General features: G+C 30.1%; 1 pseudogene across 1 annotated transcript; it reads right to left on the bottom strand.

The window, feature by feature from the left end:
* Positions 1-1,795: 1,795 nt before the first annotated feature.
* LOC145755438 (receptor-interacting serine/threonine-protein kinase 1-like) lies at positions 1,796-4,939 on the bottom strand (annotated as a pseudogene). The gene is made up of 8 exons (XR_014284202.1): positions 4,740-4,939; positions 4,518-4,570; positions 4,232-4,276; positions 3,489-3,572; positions 3,296-3,379; positions 3,161-3,223; positions 2,925-3,106; positions 1,796-2,809 (listed from the first exon to the last, which is right to left on the bottom strand). The product of XR_014284202.1 is annotated as a receptor-interacting serine/threonine-protein kinase 1-like (transcript).
* Between the last annotated feature and the right edge of the window lie 633 nt (positions 4,940-5,572).

Genomic DNA, 5,572 nt, shown 5'->3' with positions numbered 1-5,572 from the left:
CGCTTTTATAAATATGACTTTATGCTAATGCAATTAATTACCCTTCTTGCCCCAACCCTTAGTTTCGCATTGCACTTGCTTTTAATTGTAAAGACAATGGGTGTTAGGGGGATGCGATGAATCTCAAGTAATATGACCACAAAAGGACTAAGCTCAAATTACCAGATAGATGTATGAAGAACAAATACCATATCGGAATAAAATCTGGTTTTCACTAATAATTTTAAAAGATTAAGATCGTAATCGACAGAATAGAATCACAACCGACGGAATAAGTTCACAACCGACGGAATAAGATCACAACCGACAGAATAAGATTGCAATCAACGGAATAAGATTACGACCGAAGGAATAAGATCACAATCGACGGAATAAGATTAAAACCGACAGAATAGGATCACGACCGACGGAATAAGATCACAATCGACGGAATAAGATTAAAACCGACAGAATAGGATCACGACCGACGGAATAAGATCGCAATCGACGGAATAGAATCACAACCAACGGAATAAGATCGCAACCGACGGAATAAGATCGCAACCGACGGAATAAGATCTCAACCGACGGGATAAGATCACAACCGAGGGAATAAGATCGCAATCGACGGAATAGAATCACAACCAACGGAATAAGATCGCAACCGACGGAATAAGATCTCAACCGACGGAATAAGATCACAATCAACGGAATAAAATCACAATCGACGGAATAAGATTACGACCGACGGAATAAGATCACAATCGACGGAATAAGATCACAACCGACGGAATAAGATCCCAATCAACGGAATAAGGTCACAACCGACGATTAATATTACTTTTGAAATTGAAGGGCGTTTCTCAGAAGAGGGTTTGGGTAAGGGGTTAATAAAAATTGTCTTACTAAGTATTTGGTTTTAAATTAACAGACAGTAATTCTATATAAACAGCCAATGCGATTTTCGCGTTTTTTTATATTTTTTTAAATTGTAATCTTATTCCATCGGTTGTGATCTTATTCTGTCGGTTGTGATCTTATTCCGTTGATTGCGATCTTATTCCGTCGTTTGTGATCTTATTCCGTGAGTTGAGATCTTATTCCGTCGATTATGATCTTACTTCGTCGATCGCGATCTTATTCCGTCGACTGTGATTTTATTCCGTTAATTGTGATCTTATTCCGTCGATTGTAATATTATTCCGTCGATTGTGATCTTATTCCATCGGTTGCAATCTTATTCCGTCGGTTGCGATCTTATTCCGTCGGTTGCAATCTTATTCCGTCGGCTGTGATTTTACGGCCAACTTGAGATAAGTCTGATAGGAGAATCTTATAACAGTTTTTATTTAAATGAGCTTAATATTATTTTCACTATGGAAGCAGTTACTACTGTGATGCTATTCTGTCAAAGTTTTTATTCATTTGAGTTGATATAAATACGTTAGTTGTTCAATTCTTAAGTAATACTATTCTTGTAATGATTTTGTTACTGGCTTTATCTAATTACTGTAAATGAAATTGTATTCCCAAAATATCTAAATCCGTGTATGAGCTTATTGATGGCATCCGTTTTGTCAGTTGTCTCCAATTAATAATTTTGCAAGTAGTTTAACACGTAGACTAGCAAAAATACTAATCTTCAATATGCTGCAATAAAATCTTGCTAATGTTGTAAATATTTTAAAAGGTTGATGTTCTCATTAAGTTTTAAAATTCACATTTGTTTTAAATGTAATAGTTTATTACTTTAAAAAAAATCATAACTGTCAGTTTTTTTTAGCTTTTTTGAATAATTTAAAAAATATACCAATTTATATTTTTTCTTTATTTAGCTGTACAACCTTTCGTTATCAACAATTTATTAAAAAATGCATAGAACTATTAATAAGTAAAGTCAAAAAAATAAACTGATTAAAAAAATATAGAAATTGTTTAATTTCTTAATTTGATTAAACATAAAATAAAAAAAAATAGTTTAGTTGTTAGTAGAAGCAACTTTATTTAGTTGGAAATATGGTGGAGAAAATTGATCCATTGCACAACAATCAAAAGAATTTTGGCAAGGGACTTTTAATTTAAGTTTTCTTAATATTTTACAAATATGTTCTTGAATTACACACAACTCTATTTCTGATAGTTTACTTTGGAGGCAATCTCTAATGTCAATAATTGATGGTCGTTCAGCAGGATTTTGTTTCCAACAATTTTTCATTTTGTTTTGAAGAAGATCAATAATTGCAATGTCTTTAGGATTGGTTAAAGTTTCTTTTAATTCATGTATTACCTCTAAATTAGGCCTTCCTCCTTGTTTAATGTTCTCTAAATAGCTATCAATTGTAGCCTTGTCATAGGGAAATTCTCGGGTTAATATCATGAAAATCATCATTGAAAAACTATATACATCACCAGATTTGCGAACTTTTATTAGTGGATTTTGTAGAGCTTCAGGAGCTGTAAATACTCTGGTGTTGATAATCTTTTGCTTGCTTGCACTCATAGATGATTCTTCAGTACAAGTTGCAAAACAAGCACCGCCGAAATCAGATATTTTGCAAGTTAAATCACCCGTAAGAAGAATGTTATCAACTTTTAAGTCACCGTGGGTAAAATGTATGTTATTCCACTCGAAATATCGCATACAAATCTTAAACGAATAGCAGGGGGAATCACCTGAACTTCTCTTCGATATAAAAGAAGAGATCCCAGATTCCCTCCAAGCATGTACTCCATAATAATTCCAGCTGATGTTGGCCATGTTGTATAACCAATTACTCTTACAACGTTAATATGGGTTGCAAGTTGTAACATCTTACATTCTTTTATAACTCTGAAATATTAAAATGCATTAAAGTTACTATAACCCATGATAAATTGCTTATTTAAGAAAAAAGATCATTGGCTTTATGAAAAATGTAGAAAAAAATTGTTCAAACAAAACTTACTCATTGTGCTTTTCTGTTGTTTCATGATCATCGCCATAGATTGGAAAACACTTAATAGCTACTGCACCCCATGCTTTATTAAAAGCAAGACGCACATTACCGTATGTCCCACTACCTAATGCACCATTTTTGGTAGAAACACACAAAATATCCTCTGGATCATAGTACATAACCGTTTTTTCCTGTAAAAAAGCTTACTATAATGACAAAAAACTTTTAAAAAATTTGGTTTATACCTCCAAGCTAGCGTTTAATTCCCTTTGAAGCTTTGTGTTTCTTTCTTTTAAATCTATAATTTCCTAAAATTAAAAAAATTAATCACAAGAATATTGAAGAACAAACATAGAAAATTATAAAGCCAATCAATTAACCTTCTCCTTTAAATCCAAATCTGATTCAAAACTTTCATTTTTACTCTGTAGAAATGAATTTTTTTTTAACAAATCCTTCACCTCCTAAAAAGCAATAATCATTGAATAGTTTCTAGCAATAATCTATATATACAAAAAATATTTTAAAATCACAGAAAGTTAAATGAACCAAAAATAATAAAATAGGTACGACCTTTTCTTTTAAAGCCAAACTTGATTCAACACTTTTGTTTTCACTTTGTGGAGCTGCAATGTCCTCATCCTTACAACCAATTACCTAAAAATAAAAATTTTATTTCAGTCTATATTAAATTATTTAAAGTTTTTTACCTTTATTTATTTAAAAATTTATACTAATATAGCCTAATAAACAATATATATAGAACATACAAGATAAGCCTTTAAATTTAAATATGGCTGTGTGTAAAAAAGAATCAGGGACTATTGGCAAATATTGATTTTGACGCAACTGAAAAAGGTTTTAATGTAAGAGGTTCAGGTGTAAGGAGTTCAAATGCAAGTGGTTTAAATGTGAAGGGTTTAACTGTAAGAGGGTTTACATTAAAGGGGATTAAATAAAGGTTATAAGGTGTTCAAACTTAGAAGTTCAAAACCGATGTAGGTATATTATAACATGTTATGTTGTGTTAACAAATATGGTTTAAAAGTATTATTTTCAATATGTTAAGTTAAAAAATTATTTTAAATTTGCCTAAAATATAATTAAGTAGACAGTATATCAAAAATAATTTAAAAACGTTATTATTTTCTTCAGTTAAGTTAATACAATTATTTTGCTCAACAAACACACACCTAGGTTATGGGTATAAAATGGTAACAATTCTAAAACATGTGCAATTTGCTTAAAAAGTTCAAAATCTTGCATTTTTTATATGTATAAACAAATAAGCATAATTTAAATTAACAAAGACTTACTGCTTTAGAAATATAAAAACTTTGGTCAAAATCAAGTTCTCGAATCTAAGATTACAAATCTTTGTTGTGTTTTGAAACATTAAAAAATGGCATAAAGGAGTGCATAAATCTTATGTTGTAAACATAAATTAGATTATGCCTATGCTGCATTAAAGGTTTTAATAAAAAATTAATAATATGTGGCCAGGTAAGCAAGGTTAACTGTTACAAAATTCGTAATCTATTTGATTCAAATTAAAGTAAACCTTCATATTTATGTCATTTTAAATTAGTGTTTTTAACATACCAAAGAAACAGGCAATGTTGAATATTCCAACTCTGTTTGTTGTGTACCTTCATCTAAAAAATGAAAGTTTAAGTTTTTTACTTTTTAAACTAGGCAAATATGCAAATTTGTTAATTTAACAAAAAAAGTTATTTTTTTATAAAAATGTAAAACTACAGGCAGTCTTATGTAAAACATTAAACTTTTAAATGGTTTTTAATCTTTTTTTAAAGTTTATTATACCTCTAGTTTGTTTAATTCTTGGAGATTTCTGTTTCTTTCTTGCATTTGGACCTTGGATCATTATTTTAAACACAAAGACACTTTTAAGAAATAAGTTGGCTTTAGTCAATTGTGATCTACGTTTGATCTGGATTTAAAATACTCCTTTTTCTATACACCTAAAAAACGTAGAGCTAAAAATAACATTAGTTCCTCGTATTTAGAATCTTGGATAGAAACTACAGTAAACAAAATGAGCAGCAGTCTTAGCAGAACTGGACAAATGTATGTCACCAAATATGAATTTAAAAACATAAAATAGAATACTTAAATGCCTCAAATGTTTCATCTTAATTCAGGTATTAAAACGTTGTAAAGAAAGTTAAACAGTTGATAGAAAGATAAATTGCTTAATATGTACCCCATCTGGGTTTTATTGCCGCTAAAATAATTTACTAACATCCAGGGTTTCACTCAAGACATTTTTAGATGGTTGCATAGAGCCAAGTCTGCCTTTTATTGGTGCTGATATATTGAACACGTCCAGGGGCAACAAGTAACTTAGTTAAGTCTCAATGTTATTACATAAACCCATAAATTTTACCTTACGAGCTCCAACATAGGTGTAAAAAATTAAATACCATGATACTAAACGTATTCCGCACAAGTTTACTTTGACGTTTTATACTTAAACTGTTTAATACTTATGTATATAAATATATATACCTCAATACCTGCATTAGTTATTAAAGCCGCTGTACTTTATCTTACCTGATCTTACTTACATCATTTAATGTAAAAACGTGTAATGAAAAAAAAAACAATTTAAGCAACAAAAAATCTAAAACGAACCC

The sequence above is a fragment of the Corella eumyota genome, chromosome 6 (genome assembly GCF_963082875.1).
Source record: "Corella eumyota chromosome 6, kaCorEumy4.1, whole genome shotgun sequence".
NCBI lineage: Eukaryota > Metazoa > Chordata > Ascidiacea > Phlebobranchia > Corellidae > Corella > Corella eumyota.
Note: the sequence above shows the minus strand (reverse complement) of the source record. Positions and strands in the feature narration are given on the sequence as shown.